This window comes from Biomphalaria glabrata, chromosome 7, assembly GCF_947242115.1.
Source record: "Biomphalaria glabrata chromosome 7, xgBioGlab47.1, whole genome shotgun sequence".
NCBI classification, from domain to species: domain Eukaryota; kingdom Metazoa; phylum Mollusca; class Gastropoda; family Planorbidae; genus Biomphalaria; species Biomphalaria glabrata.
In genome coordinates this window covers 46,144,671-46,162,247 of record NC_074717.1, presented here as the reverse complement: position 1 = coordinate 46,162,247, position 17,577 = coordinate 46,144,671, and the positions used below count along the sequence as shown (strand labels likewise).

The window sequence follows — 17,577 nt, the reverse complement described above, 5'->3', positions numbered from 1 at the left end:
AATTATTTCCCTGTTACTCTCGATGTTTAAGTTGCATTACATTAAAATCTCGAAAAAACAATATACATCTCTATTTGTCTAGATTTATTCAGATGTAGGCAAGCTAAACTAAGTCGTTCATTTTTGCTTAAGATAGGGAGAATTTTTCGCTCTTTTCAGTATCTGCAGTTAGTGTTTTCAGGAATGTTGGAATAACTTCACTCTTTCCTAATAAACTTTTAAAGTGGCCATATGTAGGTTAAGATGTAATTGCAAAGATGCACTTCAACATTTAGTTTTATTTCTGAGAGACACTGACAGAGATAGAGACAAACCGATGCAGATTTTGTTTTGTTGAAAGGGAAGCAATCAGAACATTAAAACGTCATATTTTATTTTTGCTAGATTATTTCCCCTACGCCATTCAACTATAATTTTATGCATCATTTACAAAAAAACAAACAAATTAGTGTAGATCAAATTCAAAACCTACTTTTTTTTCCTTTTTTTTTTTTAATGGTGACAATCTTTATATGTTAGAAATACAGAATAGACATATTTTTTTTTTACAATTAACTGTTGAAGATGTCCATAGAAATATGCCTTGTACGGCAGACAGTGTACTATCCAACTGACAGGCGTGGACTGGGAACTGTTCCCCCATCTCCTGTCTGAATTTTCGCAACCATTACTGGGTCAGGTCGTGTTCCAGAACGGAACTGATCCTTTTCTCATTCTGCAACTGTTCCGAACCCGCCACTACTGTTCCTCTTTTATATGACGCATCAACCCCCCACCCCTTGCGTAGAACAGCGTGGCGGACTTGTTGGACTGTGTTGTTGGGTGTCTCTTCCATTATCAGCCTGTAATGACATAACTCTACTACAATATCATGGCTTAATTCAACAAGTTAAGTACTAAGAACGCACACACGATTGACATGACCTTGACATGACGCTGGACACACGCAGAAAAAAGCAATAACTCAGTTGCACTATACAGCCCGAATGACCGGTGGAATACTGGTCTGGAGTCTCGTCTTAAGTGTTACCCTAGAACTAAAACCTCTATCTGGCGATGGCTTACCAGCTACAGGGTCAGGGGAGAGCTTTTTCGTTCTGCTTTTGTCTCCCTGCTGTTTTGTAGATTTCTAAGTAATATACGAATCGTGTATCGTTATGTCAAGATGAACAGATCAATGGAGGGAGATAATACTGAATCAATTTAAAAGTGGTTCCGGCAAGCATGACATCAATTATTATTGATAGTATCATTTAATTCAATCTATTATTAAATCTTGTCACCTGACGCTAAAGCATGTCTAAAAAGAAGAATGTTAGTTCATATGATAAAGTGATAAAGTGTTATGCATGAAAGAATACCTTCACCTGAAAAACAACAAAGCCAATATGTTTTTCTTGTCAGAATTTTCAAACTATTTTTAATAAGACCAAAAGTCAAAAATCTAATTCTCCAACAATTGGTGGAGGTATATAAGGTCATACCTAATAAAGTCCACTCAGCTAAATCAACAGAACGTCCTCTAAAAATCATAAGCAAGCTGAACAAATGAATTAGAGGCGTTATGTTTACAACCATTACTAGGAGTATTAAACAGACTACATCAAGTACAATAAAATAAACTACAACATACTATAACCAAAATACATTCACTTTGGTTAAAATTTGTATGGTAAGTAGTTAGAAAACCCCACAAACTTTCCCTTGTCAATTTACTATTTAGATTTAAGATTAAGTAGTCTCCCAATACACAATAGACACTCCTCACTATTTTGGTACTGTCACTCATCCATTTTGCAGCTATATCTTAAGAATTCTTATAGACTTATCTTTGGGATGACACCTATAGTTAAAAAAAAAGGGGAAATGTCCATGAATGTCAATTGTGTCATCTTGTCAATGCTGATAACGAGAAGCATATATTTTGGAATGTCCATTATTTCTTAGAGTTAAAACTACTGTAAGAGACTTGTTAGAAGCTAGCTGTGGCAACTATGTGTTTGAAACAAGTTGCCAAAATTTAAAAAAAAAAATTGGTTCATAATTTCAATTTAATCATCTCTCCTGAATACAGGAATCTTGTTTGGACTAGCAGGCTCAAAGCTTTACATAATAATAGGATGTTTGATTCTAATTACTTAGACTTAATTAACATTTAGAACAACTATTAGATATAAGATAGAGAAGCATTATTTAGTTGGATTTTTTTAAATGGTTGTAAAATACTCAAGCAGTATTAAAATAAAACACAACAAAATGGTGTGAATGATATTTGATATGCTGATATTTGTTTTAAGGAATATGAAAGGAAATGTGTGTCTAACTCTCTCTATGTATTTATAAAGAGTATGTGTGTCTATTTATGCATGTATTAATGTCTAAGTATATTGGTGTATTTACTTTTATTCCCGGTGAGTTACTGATTAGTGTTTGATTGGCTATTCTTTGTATCACATCATTGACGCTGAATAGTCCATCACACCTGATCGTTTCAGTAACTATTCACTGAATCTTTGCATTTAAATTGTAATTATTAGTATCATTGTTATTATTATTATTATTTCGTCAAGTAAGGAATTTAATCACATGCGATGAAAAAAAAAAGTAATATAATGTCAGTAGATTCTTCCCCCTGCTTGGTCCTCCCTTACTGCGACTATATAGCGACGCCATTAAACTGGGACAATTTCCTCCAAATTTTAACGAAGCATACATCACTCTTTTACCTAAGAAGTCTGAAAATAACACTTCACCTAGCGACTATAGGCCCATTTCACTTCTCAACACGGACTATAAACTTCTCACAAAAATGATTTTCCTAAGAATGAAACCACTCATAAACCAACTTATCGGACATGACCAGTACTGTTGTATCCCGGACAGAAACATGGACGGCATGACGCATTTTTTACGGGATTTTATCATGTACAGTAAGGATAAAAACCTCAATGTGTCTCTTTTGTCTGTAGATCAAGAAAAAGCCTTTGACCGAGTAAGCCATAGCTTCTTGTTCAAGGTGCTTGAGAAATGTAAAATAAGTTCCCTGTTAATCAGATATATAAAGCTTGTCTATACCAATGCAACAAGTAGATTGATAATTAATCATTCTCTCAGTAGGAGTATCCTCATATAAAGGTCTGTCAGACAGGGCTGTCCCTTATCCCCCTTCTTGTATATCCTTTGCTTGGAACCCTTCTTGGAATCTGTAAGATCTGACCCCTCTATTATTGGGATAAATATACCGGGTCGTTCCTTCTCAACCATCAAAGGTTCATGTTTGTTTTGTAGCTGATGAAGGCCTCGTGGCCCAAACGTCCTTTGTTTTACTTAGTCCGGCAGGGTTACATATAATATAATGTTAGTAGATTCCTCCCCCCCCCCCTCTCTCTCTTCAGCCAGCAGGTTATAATGGGAAGCGTTGAAAACTCTCCTAGCGGGGGTTCGGAGCTTCAGAAATGCATTCTCCTGGCGTATACGCCTCGTCGCCATAGCAACAAGAACGCACGTGAAATAAGGTGAAAGGTACAAGGGATGGGTCGGGCCGGTGTGAAAGCGTTTTCTTACACTCCGAGCTGCAGAAATGAGCTCCTCAGTGCGCTCAAGTAAAAACAAAATGGAGGTCGAATTAAGTCAAATAACGAAACAGGAAACCGAGAACAATAAGTATAATGTCAAGTACATGTAGCACATAAACATCCGGTGCATGTAGCACATAATCATCAGGTCCATGTAGCACATAATCATCAGGTGCAAGTAGCACATAATCATCAGGTGCATGTAGCACATAATCATCAGGTGCATGTAGCACATAAACACCCCTTGCATGTGGCACATAAACATCCCGTGCATGTAGCACATAAACATCCCGTGAATGTAGCACATAATCATCAGGTGCATGTAGCACATAAACATCCCGTGCATGTAGCACATAAACATCCCATGCATGTAGCACATAATCATCAGGTGCATGTAGCACATAAACATTAGGTGCATGTAGCACATAATCATCAGGTGCATGTAGCCCATAAACATCCCGTGCATGTAGCACATAAACATCCCGTGCATGTAGCACATAATCATCAGGTGCATGTAGCACATAAACATCCGGTGCGTGTAGCACATAATCATCAGGTGCATGTAGCCCATAAACATCCCGTGCATGTAGCACATAAACATCCGGTGCATGTAGCACATAATCATCAGGTGCATGTAGCACATAAACATCCCGTGCATGTAGCACATAATCATCAGGTGCATGTAGCACATAAACATTAGGTGCATGTAGCACATAATCATCAGGTGCATGTAGCCCATAAACATCCCGTGCATGTAGCACATAAACATCCGGAGCATGTAGCACATAAACATCATGTGCATGTAACACATAAACATCATGTGCATGTAGCACTTAAACATCCGGTGCATGTAGCATATAAACATCCTGTGCATGTAGCAGATAAACATCCGGTGCATGTAGCACATAAACATCCTGTGCATGTAGCTCATATACATTTGGTGCATGTAGCACATATTGTCTTATGTATAATTGCTACTTTACTTTTGAGTCTTCTCTCCTGAAGGCTTTCTAAATTTAGTGATTTTACTAAATGTGAAAAATCGTTTGTTATGAATCTCACTGCTCTATTTTGTGTCTGTGTTTTCTTGAGTTGAAGGGTCCCAAACAGAGGATGCATATTCTATTAATGGCCTAACCAAGGTTTAATAACATTTTAGTTTTATGTTCTTATTTGATTAATAGAAATTTAACCCTAATGATTTGTTTGATTTTTTAAGTTTCATTAATATGGGGACTCCATGACAGTTTTTCATTTATGTAAACAAACTTATATTGAAGACTTAAGTCCTTATGCAGCATTTCGCAACTTATACCAACAGTCTATCTGTAACTAGTAACTATATCCACTGTTACCAACAGACCATCTGTAACAAATGACTATATCGACAGTTACCAACAGACTATATATAGCCAGTGACTACATCAATTGTTACCAACTGATAATACTGATTTTTCCTCATTAACTCATTCAGCCAAATAACCATTCGGAGCTAAACTGTTACATGACATGATACCAGAAAAGTTATTACTGAAACAAATGACTAGAAAATAACTTACGAAACTCCCGATCACTCGCACGACCTCACTTCCAAGTCGTACCAAACTCACTATTTACACTTTCAGTATTCACTAAATTCACCAAAGTACAGTGAGACTGGTATTGGATTTGTGACAACTATACTTCCTTTACCCAAGTTGAGATTCAAAATAATGTAATTATGATTATACGAGATGGAATTTGGCTGTTTGTATTTTCTGTCCTTTTAAAATTCAAATATATGCCTTCGCGGTTTTCACCCACTCCAGTTTGAGAAACACTGCTTAAAACATTTTTTAAAGGCTCTTTTTTTAAAAAAAAAAAATTGTATGGAGAAAAAAAGAAAAGCGTTTCACCATTTTTCTTATCTCCCTTCAGACAAGGGATTCTCGTTAGAAAATGTGAGTTCCGTAATACATTTCAATATAGATATATACACGGATTATTTGCCCTTAGCTACAGCCCGTGTGTGCAGACATGGCTCCGACAACATTCAATAATAGAGATAATCTCCCTTGGGCCATCCAAGCACGCTAGAAAAGGTGATGGCTAATTGGTTCAATGGTAGACATCGTCACAGTCATACAAGGGCATTAACTCCTCATTTTTTACTTCTAAACTTTATTATTTCCCTTTATAAAAATGGAAAGCAGTTTCAATCTTAGAAAATATTTAGAAATATATATCTTCCTGACTTTGATCCTTCATGAAAGCAATATTCTAGGCACACAGCAAAATGTTAAGGTTATTTAAAACTAGAACAAGTTAGGACAGAGCTAGGAAATACTAGGACCTAATTAGTCCTTACACCATCAGAGCCCATTCTGTCGGTCTGTTTGTGCCATTGTTCCGTCTGTCTGTCTGTCACAGTGTCTGAGCCATCATTCTGTCAGGGAGGATCCAAGCGGAGGTAGTAAAAGACAAATTGCAGACCTTGCGTTCTATATGACAGATAATGTGAAGCGTATATGTTTATGTGGCCCACGGTTACGAGGGTGTCATGTGGCCAGAACAAAGATCAACCTTTATTACTTTTTCCCAACAAATGTCAGGTACCCATTGTCACATCATGGTTTGTGACATGAATTAGTTGAGAATCACGGAGTCTAAATTTTTTTAGTAGTTTTCCACGTGAAAGTGAAACCTAATCGAGAGTTCTAGGAGTTAACTACATGGTTAGAGAAGTCTGTGGTGGTCACGTTATCAAGCTGTTAGGATGTCTAACGTAGTTGATTCAGTGATTTAGTATCAAGTGTGTACTTAGACTATTTCATTGGACTTATGTGGTATAATATGTATTTCTCTATGGCTGGGTTTGTCAATTTAATGAGTATCTTATTTTATGAATAATACAAGAAATGCCTGCTACTCTTAGACGTTTTAAACAATGGTAATATTTGTTGTGGAGGCGCGGTGGCTGACCGAAGGTCCCGGGTTCGAATCCCGGTGAAGACTGGTATTTTCATTTCGGGATCTTTGGGCGCCTGTGAGTCCACCCAGCTCTAATGGGTACCTGACATTAGTTGGGGAAAAGTAAAGGCGATTTGGTTGTTGTGCCGGCCACATGACACCCTCGATAACTGTAGGATACAGAAACAGATGACCTTTACACCATCTGCCCTATAGACCACAAGGTCTCTGAAAGGGAAGCTTTACTTTACTAATATTTGTTGTGCCGTGCTGGATGAAGTGTACATGCGAGATAAAAAGTAGTCCGCCAGATCAAGTGAAACAAGACATCTCTTTAATGACATTAATATTCAAGGGTAAAGGTCACGTAATGAGTAGTGACACCCATTAAATTTTGATGGACTCAAGGGGACCCACAAATCCCTAAATTAAAAATCCCAGTCTTCAAGTGGATTTGAATCCGAGACCCATCGGTTCGGAAGCCAAGCACTCTCTCTCTCTCTCTCTCTCTCTCTTTCACTCTTTGTCTCGCCTCTCTCACTCTCTCCTCTCTCTCTCTTTCTCTATATTTTAAAATGTAGACATACAAGACCCAAACACCACGCACCAAGTAGATGAATCTATCCCCGCTCGAGACCTAGGCCGACAATAGGCAGCTTCCCAACACTGCGGGTATCTATCTATCTATCTATCTATCTATCATGTATGTGTGCGTGTGTGTGCGTGTGTGTGTGTGAATGTGTGTTAACAAACCGGGTGATAGAAGAATAGTGTATGCATAGTGACAGGGTTGTTGATGCTCTCTTCCATCCCCGCCAATGCAATGGACTCGGTTCATAGGCATGACCCCCCCCCCAACTGGTTCTATTTCCCATTTGATCCAATTGTCTTCTCTAAGGACCGTTTCAACCCGCGCTCCACGTTGAGCCCTGGGCAAAAATAATTATTGGACAGTACAGAAAAAAAAAACAATATCCATATGAATCGTCTTAATGATTTAAAAGGAAATATTTTTTTTTTTTAAATTCAGTCAAAAATATATTCTTACGTCACAAAGAGTTAGACTGCACCAACCTGGATATGGGAAAGGTTGGGGAGAGGGGGGGCTGGAGTGGTAATCATGATTACACGGATTTCTATGACGTAATAGTGGCGTCGTAATAAGCTGCGAGGTACAGACGAGAAAGATGTAACTGCTTATCTATATTTAGAACACCGGCCATCATTATTATTATTTTTTTTTTTTTAAGGAAACCTCAGAATTTGCGCTATTCAGTTTTAGCTTTATCATCATAGGAATCCTTGGGCTTTATGCTTCTTTTCTTTGCCTCTTTTATGGGCCATCTTGCCTGTTCTTGTGTGTATCCATAAAAGATTTAGTGGGATTGTTGCTATAGAAAGGAATTAGTAGTGTAAGGACTAATAGCTTTATTTTAATCATATCTGTATTGGTGGAGCAGTGAATGAATACTTCTGTTTGCTTCAAATATTCTCCAAGGGCAACAAATCTATTTGTTAAGAGCGCTAGAGAGAGCATAAAGGAAGGGTCTCGGATTGCAGATGCCATACACAACAGTAGTAGAAAGAAGGGTGAAAATGCAACGGCGCCTGGTGATTACATATGCCCAACAAATTGCAGACCTTGCGTTGTATAAGACAGATAATGTGCAGCTTATATGGTTATGCAAAACGCCACAGATAGAGATACTCATTAATTTTGTATTATTGTCCATTGACGATTTTTTAAAATGTTTTTTTTTTACGAATCTTAAATATTAGAGCAACCCTCAGGTCCAGCCATAGGAACGGGTATCTGGACTGTTTCCGTGTCAATGGTCAGCGAACATTACTCGAGCGTGACTAAGCGTTAAAGTAGCTATCTACACCCCCCGGGTACGCTACCCTGCCTCATCGTGGCGCCTGCGTGGAAACGACCATTAGAGGAAGTGGTTAGGCCAAATGGGTAGCAACACAAGACTCCCGTGGGGATGCCCATGGGTAGACGAGAGTCCACCCATTGCACGGGCGGGGTTGTAAAAGAGTCCCCACAAACATGCGCTGTTCCTCAAGGGACCGTTACACATGATGGCGAGTCCACCACGGTTAGCTTGGTATAGCGAAGGAAAATGGCGGAAGCTCTCTGTGCCCTCGGGCGTCCGGGGTGCCAAGGGCATTGAAAACAGAAATGCTTTACATAGGCGTTGACTCGAGTCTCTCCCAGACAGAACGGTAGTTCGGACAGGTTGTTATTTTTTTTTACTGTTTGACGCTCAAGCAGGTTGTTTTTTTTTTCAAACTTAGAGCACGATCAAACAGTATCTACACCGCCCGGGTACGCTATTCTGCCTGAACATGGCACTCAACATGGCACTCAACATGGCACTCAACATGGCACTCAACATGGCACTCAACATGGCACTCAACATGGCGTAAGACAAGGCGTACAGAATGGCCTGAAAATTGTTATTTAAAACTATAGAAATGTAGCAACTAATTGATTTAGATAGCAGTCAACGTCCAACCTCTTTTACTCATACTAGTGCAGGTCAAGTCCAGGTCAAATACATTTTCACGGCTGAGTGAGTCCAGAGTCTCATAACGATTAAGGATCCAGGCACATAAAAACTAGAACTTGAGACTATTGAAACCGGGGGACGGACTCTTGAACTATCTGACCACGTAGTACATTAGTTCGAATGTTTCATTCATGGGTAATTTTTTTTCTTCTTCTCTAGCAGGAAACAGAAAACTATAAAGTTCGATTTCACGAAGAATTAACACATTTGAAAATCAATTTTAATTTCATGAACCAGTCCGTATTCCACCGGACCAACCGGAAGTAGACCGAACAAATTCTCTGGTCTTAATTGGATGGGAAACGCGAGGGGAAGCAATCTTGGATGTGACTATAACTGTCCAACAGATTAAAATATTACTTCCCTTTGTGCGGGATGTCCAGATCGAGAGATATGACGGGATCAAGGGGGAATAATGTAAAGGGAGATTATTTTGTCTCGGGAGAAAAGTTGGGATTGCGAAGTTAAAGCCGCATGCCATTGTCGTTGGTCCAAGTTGGTCTTGGTGTCCACACAATCAAAGCAGGCAGCACAAAATGAAAAGACTAGATGGTCAAAGGGGAGAGAAACTTTAGAGAATACATTTTTTTTATCCTGTCTGGACTAAACATGGACGCATTGTTTCCCTTGAAGTAAAAAAAATAATTTGTGTTGTCTCCCTTTGAATGACAAAAAACGAACTACACGATTGGTTGTGCCTATTTCTAATGATGTGTATGTGTATAGATGGTAGGCTGGGTATACTCTTTTCTAGTGCTGTCCATACTATGGTCCGATGGCCGAATCGAGCCCCTCAAAAATTTTTGCGAAAAAGTTATCCACTAAACACTAGCTGGACAACAGCGAGATACTAGCTGGACTACAGCGAGACACTAGCTGGACAACAGCGAGACACTTGCTGGACAACAGCGAGACACTTGCTGGACAACAGCGAGACACTAGCTGGACAACAGCGAGACACTAGCTGGACAACAGCGAGGCACTAGCTGGACAACAGCGAGGCACTTGCTGGACAACAGCGAGACACTAGCTGGACAACAGCGAGACACTAGCTGGACAACAGCGAGGCACTAGCTGGACAACAGCGAGACACTAGCTGGACAACAGCGAGGCACTAGCTGGACAACAGCGAGACACTAGCTGGACAACAGCGAGACACTAGCTGGACAACAGCGAGACACTAGCTGGACAACAGCGAGACACTAGCTGGACAACAGCGAGGCACTAGCTGGACAACAGCGAGACACTAGCTGGACAACAGCGAGACACTAGCTGGTCAACAGCGAGACACTAGCTGGAGTACTAGCTATACACTATCTTATCTTATATCTTACAGACGTTACTTGAAAAAAAAAGAAGATAATTACGTCCTACGCCTTTCATGTGACAATCTAGTCATGCATGTTAATGAAGATTCAGGCAACCCATTCCATTCTCAAATGGCACTCGGGAAAATGTACAGATGTTACGAATTTTTTTCTAGCGCTTGGAATAATATTGCTATCTCTATCTTTGTGTCTTTCGGAGTATTTCATTTGCTTTTGTTTTTCTAGTTGTAAGTTATGGTTGAGTGTTTTATGTATTTTATCTACTTTACTTTTTAGCGGCCCCCGAAAGGGGAAAAGATGCTATTAGTTTTGTGCGAAATGTCTGTCCGTCTGTCCGTCCGTCCCGTTTAGATCTCGTAAACTAGAAAAGATATTGAAAATCCGACATCACAATATTTTAGACCATTCAAAGTTCTGATGCAACGGCTACTGTTTTTTTTTGAAAGCGAAAAATCTAATTTTTGAAATAAGTTATGCAAGCAGTTTTTTAAAGAGAAAAAGCTAATTAGTATGCATTATAAGTTAGACTTAATTTAAAACGAATAGCAATCTTGTAAACTTCCTTATCATTATTATTTATTTTTTGTAATGATTCCAGTAAGTGTTTGAACATTTTTCAAAACAATTAGATCAATTATAAGACATCAGTTAGGCCAGAGGAGGTGCGGTGGCTGAGCGGTAAAGCGCTTGACTTCCGAACCGGGGGTCCCGGGCTCGAATCCTGGTGAAGAATGGGATTTTTAACTTTGGAATCTTTGGGCGTCCACTTAGCTCTAATAAGTACCTGACATTAGTTGGGGAAAAGTAAAGGCGGTTGGTCATTGTGCTGGCTACATGACACCCTCGTTAACCGTAAGCCACAAAAAACAGATGAACTCTACATCATCTGCCCTATAGACCACAAGGTCTAAAAGGGGAACTAATTAGGCCAGGTTCACGTCTAACATTGCATTCACTTGCACCTATCCTTTGATCTGCTGGACCGTTGGGGCACTACACAAGATCTGTTAACCTTCTTTCTCCATTCTTATCTCTCATTTGCTTTCGATATAATTTCATTCAGATGTTCTTTCTGAAAATATTGAAGCCTGCCTGGGTGGACCACTTCGGGGGCCGATTTTGAGTTTGTGTTTCCACACAAACTGTCTTTTGTAACCTTGTTATTCTTCTGTCCTGTAGTGTCTCTAAGTTTAGTAATTTTACTTATGGTGTTACTCTAATCAAATTTGAATATTCGTTCGTTATAAATCTCACTGCTCTATTTTGTATTTGTTACCGTTTCGGCTAGTTTCTTAATGTTTTCTTGAGTTGAGGGGTCCCAAACAAAGAATGCATTTTCTAATATTGGCCTAACTAAAGTTAAATAACATTTTGATTTTATGTTTTTGTTTGATTTGTAAAAATTTCTTTTAATAAACCCTAATGTTTTATTGATCTTTCCAATAATTTCATCAATAGGTGAATTCCATGATAAAACTAGCTGGAGATAAGCTGGAGCCAAGCTGTTCAACCAGCTGGAAAGCTAGCTAGATACAATCCGTACAACTAGCTGGACTTTTAGCTGGACAACTAACTGGACATGTCATTGAGAATCTGTTCACCACAGCATCGCCTAAAGTCCTTTTCCGTAAACACTGTCCTTAATTATAATACGCACGCGCCGAAACTGACCACAGACAAAAGATCAACACCATTATCCTGTCGTCTGCTTTACTTCTAGATGACCACTGTCCATATCCCCACATCACTAATGGCACACACAGTCGCGAAAAATCCCCCTTTTAATTTTATAGGCCATAGTTGTGACGTCCAGCAGCGACAGGATTGATTAGACTGGACACATGGTCACTTAATGGTCACTCACTACTAGGGTAGTGGACTCCGGCATTAAATAAGCCAGGCTCTATCTATTACGCTTGTTAAGGCTCATGTTTCGCTATTAAGATAAGTTGTTGATTTCTACATTTTCTGATGGACGGCTTGGAAGAGAAAATGGACAAAAAAAATTTTTTTTTTTCTGTTGGATTGGGGTGGGGGGGGGGCACTATTATTAATGCTAAATCAGAAAAATAAGAGAATAATGTAAAAGTAGAGTCTAAGTCATGGAGGGCTGAGTGGTTAAGCGCTTGGCTTCCGAACTTAGGGTCCTTGGTTCGAATCTCGGTGAAGACTAGGATTTTGAATTTCGGGATTTTTAGGGCGCCCCTGTGTCCAACCAACTCTAATAGGTACCTGAATTTAGTTGGGGAAAGTAAATTCAACGAGCGTCAAAAACAAGGAGGCAGGGGTTCAAACTCGGGACGATCATGACAAGAGTTCAAATCGCATAGCACACGACCAGCCAGCCATAATGAAGTTAATATGTCCATTTAAAAGGGTCACTTCTTATCAAACGATGTACACTAAACCTTCGACTCAGCAAAACATGACCGTCTACTTCTAGGCATCAAGTGTCCAAGAAATCCCACTTGGACGTTGTGTGTTTGTGAATGTTTTTATGCATGTGTGTGTGTGTTTGAATCTATTTTGAACAGGAAAACTACACTTTGGGAAAGTGTTGCTTCAGAAAGGAATCACATTCACTACAACCCGAGTTCACCATGAATCATTGATCAACCTTAATCAAGAATTCGGCCTGTTACAAAACACAGCTGGTGGAACAGCCAAGAACTAGATCATATCTGTTTCCCACGTCTTTTTATAGTCTCATTTTTATATAAAAATAGTTTAATTGATACTTGAAAGAAAGAGAAGTCTTTTAGACAGAGCTTTGATCCAGTGGTAATTTAAACATATAGCATACGTAGAGGTTATTGTAGCAGATGTCAGACAAATGCCATTTCGACAGATGTCAGACGGACGTCATTAAGATAGATGCCATTGTCGCAGATGTCATTCATAGAGTACATTGTGGCAGATGCCTGAGAGAAAAGAAAACATTAAGAAACTAGAACAGACACAAAATAGAGCAGTGAGATTTATAACAAACGAATATTTGACTAGAGCAGCGGTTCTCAACCTTTTGTTCTCGGCGACCCCTTTTTACAATCCTCCAGTCTGCCGCGACCCCCCCCCCCCGCATACACACACAGCAATAGAAAAATAGTTAAAAACAATCCATTTTTTTTTTCAATGGTCTTTGGCGACCCCTGTCAAATCGTCAATCGACCCCCAGAGGGGTCGCGACCCACAGGTAGAGAACCCCTGGACTAGAGTAACACCTTTAGTAAAATGACCCATAATCTTGAAATACAAAAATAAAATCTAATAAAATACTCTGAAAGACACAAAGATAAAGGCATACTCCTCGTTCCATATGCTAGGACAAATGTATACAGGTGCTCATTCTTCCCTGGTGTTATTAGAGCATGGAATGGGTTGCCTTAGCCAGGCAGGAAAACCAGTGACTTGGCAGAATTTAAGTCATTGGTTAATATGCATGACTAGATGCATGACGCGTAGGGCGCAATCATCTTTTTTTTTTTTTTTTTTTGAAGTAACGTATATAAGATAAGATAAGAAGATATTGTCATTGTAGCTTCCAGATTATCGAAACATATGCCAGAAATTGCGATTCTTAAATATCCATTGGGAATATTTCACATCTACTGTTGCTGTTTTTTTTTTTAAAATCATAGCTTATTTGTTGAAACTTTATCGCTGACCAAAGAACTGTGTAAGAACAATGAAAAAAAAAGGCTTCGTTCATTTGCTGTCAGCATTACTACGCACAATCAGCGCTCTAAAAATTTCATAGTTCAGTGCTTCCTAGTTATTGATAGTGACGCCATCTCACACATACTTCACGTAACCTCGAAACACAAGTCTGCTCCAATTCTAAACTATTTTTTTCCCTGTAAATAGTACTTTGAATAAATACTTTTACGAGTCCATTAAAGGCTACTACTAAGTAGGTCAAGGGTCACTGGCAACCACTCAGTGTCATAAGTGGATCTTGAGAATAAGAATGGGTGGTCTCTGTAGATTAAGCGAAATAAATAAAAAAATTGACAAAGGGTTTTATCATGTTGCTGAATAACAGATTCTTGTCAAAACTTGTTTAAGTATAAGATGCGAATAAATATATGCAAAGTCTATGAACCATTTTAGCAACTAAGTTGTCCCTAATTAAGCGTACTGAAGTAAACACAAAAGAGGAGCACTGCGCCTTAAACACAAAAATTATATTCAAACAATCACATTTCCATCTAATTCTTGGAATAAAATAAAACATCATTGTTTATCCAAAGTCCTATTACAATCTCATCAAAGCGACTACACTCGATGAGCCTCGACAGCCCCCTCACTTTCGTTTATGAGCTAGACCTACTTCCACGAGTAATTGTGTACCCTTAATTTTTTTTCCAGATACCAATGTAATGTATCAAGCTTTTTGTCCCATATATTAGCACTGCCAAAATGTACTAGGTAATATATAATAGGCAGAAGTTTTAAAGTCTAGTCACTAGGTCGGTACTCATTTCTTATTTTGCAATTTTAAAAGAAGTAAGAACTGTGTTAAATAGATTAAAACTAAAGGTAAATGCACATTTCTTATTCTATATGCTAGGACAAATTCGTACGAGTGCTCCTTCTTCCCTTGTGCTTGGACAGCATGGAACGGGTAGCCTGAATCAGCCAGGAAAACCAATTACTTAACGTCTTTAATTTATTGTTTCCCAAATCTTTTTCTTTTGCGGAACACATTCTGAGTAATTAGCGGAACACATTCTGAGTAATTAGCTGAACACATTATGAGTAATTAGATGAACACATTATGAGTAATTAGCGGAACACTTTGCTTCATATTTTTTGTTTAGAGAGGTTGATTCACGTGCTGGCAAGTTTGATATTTTGTTAATTATTCCAGTAGTCCATGGAACACTTATTCAGACCTCATAGTTTGGCGTATGGCCTAATTATCTTCTGTTTTTTAAGAAACGTCTGTACTTTATAAGATAAGAAAGACAAGTAACGTTTTCCTTTCAGACCTTACGATCTATGGGGCAGATGATGTAAAGGTCAAGTGTTTCTGTGGCTCACGGTTAACAAGGGTGTCATTTTGGCCAGCGCGACGCCCTCCCCAACTTATGTCAGAGCTGGCTGGACTCTGGGGCGCTCTAAAGATCCGAAAAAGTAAAAAAATCCCAGTCTTCACCAGGATTTGAGCCCGGGACGTCCAGGTCGGAAGACAAGCGCCTTACCACTCAGCCACCGCGCCTCCATATAAGATGACATATCAAGGAGACAAGTGTTTTAAAAAAAAACAAATGTTTCGAAGCATGACACTGTAAATCTAGAAACTGATTTCCAAGTAAGATCTCTCTAACACTCCTGTCCATTTGACTAAAGACCAACACGAGGATGTCCAGGCCTCTGATTTATGCCCCCATGTTCTCCAAGGACTCTACAACAGTGTTTCCCAAACTTTTTCCTTGACGGAACATTTCGCACATTCTGAGTATTTAGCGGAACACTTTGCTTTTTTTTTTTTTAGAGAGATTAATTGACTTGGGGGCCTATTAGTCAGGTTGTTAATTATTCCAGTAGCTTCGTGGAGCGCACCTATTCAGGCCTTGCGGATCACTCTAGGGTACCGCGGAACACACAGTTTGGGAAGCACTGTTCCACAAAACTGTCACTGGTACAAGTCACGCAATCCAATCGTCAGTCAAAGAGACATCCCAGATTTACAAGTTCAACCACGGTGCTCCTTCCTTGTTCCGATTCCTAACAGAGGAGGTGGTTTGGGGGGGGGGGGGGAATGTGAGAGGATAATAAGAAAAACAGGAAGGAGGAGGGGATGAAAAGGAGGAATAAGAAAACAAGAAGGGGGTGGAGGTGGGCAAATGCTTCAAACAGAAAAGTAAGTTCGATAAACGCGCTCTGTCTCTCTCCCTGGAAACAAATTAACAGTCTAAATCTCACCATGGGAATTACTTGCCCTTGTTGACCCAGAAACTTGGTTAGACTCGACAATAGGTCCATTATTACTATTAGAGAACAAGGCGGTAACTATCGACCGAGATTTTTTTCCTCCCAATTGTTAAGAGTTGAAGGAAAATGTTTGACCGGAATCAATATTTTGAAAACATTTTATTTCTAGGGTGTAAGATGGTTTGAAATATTTATTATTGACAAGGAATTGACTCAATGTCTAACTTATGTCTTGAGTTTAGACATATTTCTTTGAGACCTAGCCAATAATATTTTTGTTGATCATTCTAAATATTAAACATTATATTAAACATGGCTGGATGGCTGCCTGGTCGTGCGGTTTGCGCGCTGGACTGTCGTTCGGATTTATCGACGGTCGAGGGTTCAAACCCTGCCCGCTCCCATCCCCCGTCGTCGTGCGGGGAGGTTTGGACTAGGAAGTAAACTATCTTCAACTCTGAAGGAACATCCGAAACATGTGAAACATTTTACAAACATTTTACAAACAGTTGCGAATCACGTGGTAGCCTACTCCTGGGCCAAGACCAGTCGTTCTAGTGGGCCTTAACACTGACATGCGACGTCACGACCTGGGGGCAGTGGAAACCAATAGCGGGGAGCGTACGTCTGTACGTAGGAAGCAACGATGTGTCAAAAATCCAAATTAAATCAAACATATCTCTTTAACGACTTTAGGAAATTTAGGCACTAGATATTTAGGCACCGCATATTTACGGATATTTAGGCACCGGATATTTAGGCACCCGGAAATTTAGGCATCGGATAATTAGGCACTTTTTGACAAGGCGGAAAATTAGACACCTGAAAATTAGGCACTAATTAATTAGCGAACTTAATTTTGAAAATAATTTAAAAAATGTATACGTATATGTTATCCTTAGGCTATGGGCTATCGGTTACGTTAATATAAATAGCAACTATAACGATTCTAACTATCTATCCGGGTGCCTAAATATTCGGTTCCTTAATATCCGGCGTCTAAATGTCCAGATACCCTCCCCAACATATAAACATACAAATAATATTGGCATATCAATTACGTAAAATCTGTTGTTGATAAATCTGTATAAATAATATAATGTATATTTTTATTTCACGTATTCCGTAAGGGAAGATGAACGGAAACGCTTCAAAGACCAGCTTAGGCGTCAACTTTCCTTGGCTGACATTGAAGAGAGCACCTGGTTGCAT

The 17,577-nt window shown here is 39.2% G+C and overlaps 1 protein-coding gene across 1 annotated transcript in view; it reads right to left on the bottom strand.

Moving 5' to 3' along the window:
- Positions 1–17,577, bottom strand: part of LOC106072597 (thyrotropin-releasing hormone receptor-like) — a 196,209-nt gene that overhangs the window by 70,527 nt on the left and 108,105 nt on the right. The gene's annotated exons all lie outside the window — the stretch shown is intronic.